Source organism: Elephantulus edwardii, unplaced genomic scaffold, assembly GCF_000299155.1.
Source record: "Elephantulus edwardii isolate Elephantulus edwardi_28Jun2011 unplaced genomic scaffold, EleEdw1.0 scaffold00071, whole genome shotgun sequence".
Taxonomy (NCBI): domain Eukaryota; kingdom Metazoa; phylum Chordata; class Mammalia; order Macroscelidea; family Macroscelididae; genus Elephantulus; species Elephantulus edwardii.
The window spans coordinates 14,438,565-14,439,368 of NW_006399821.1; the positions used below are offsets into that span (position 1 = coordinate 14,438,565).

The 804-nt window shown below is 40.9% G+C and overlaps 1 pseudogene; it reads left to right on the top strand.

Moving 5' to 3' along the window:
• The first annotated feature begins 408 nt into the window (after window positions 1–408).
• Window positions 409–798, top strand: LOC102856599 (annotated as a pseudogene).
• The last annotated feature ends 6 nt before the right edge of the window (window positions 799–804 follow it).

Below are 804 nucleotides of genomic sequence, written 5' to 3' on the forward strand. Positions count from 1 at the left end.
AAGTCTTTTCCTCAGAGGAAATAGCTTTGTGTTTATTTTTTTTTTTAAGATTACCCAAAATGGTACTAAGATGTTATTAATATTAGCTGTGTAGTAGTTTTGTGATTTTAGTTTTAAAAATTCTGTTGTTAGAATATAAACTGTAGGATTTATGAGTGACAGTCATAATATGTCTGGGATTGATTTAAAGTATTCTGTTCCTATGCTTAAAGAAGAATGTTAAGATGAGATAAGAATAGCAGAATGCTAACAATTGTTAGAGCGAGGCCATCGACACTTGAGGTCACTGTCCTATTCTGTGTAAATATTTATTTGAGAAAAAGTCTTTTAAAAAGATGTTTGTTGGAGGGCCCTGCGCCTCCTTTCTCCGTTGCCACCGGTCCTGTTCGCCCCTCCTCCTCCTCGGCCATGGCGTTCACGTTCGCGGCCTTCTGCTACATGCTGGCGCTGCTGCTCACGGCCGCGCTTATCTTTTTCGCCATCTGGCACATTATAGCATTTGATGAACTGAAGACTGATTACAAGACTCCTATAGACCAATGTAATACCCTGAATCCTCTTGTACTTCCCGAGTACCTCATCCATGCATTCTTCTGTGTCATGTTCCTCTGTGCAGCTGAATGGCTTACACTGGGCCTCAACATGCCCCTCTTGGCATACCATATTTGGAGGTATATGAGTAGACCAGTGATGAGTGGACCAGGACTCTATGACCCCACCACCATCATGAATGCAGATATTCTAGCATATTGTCAGAAAGAAGGATGGTGCAAATTAGCTTTTTATCTCCTAGCATTTTTTTAC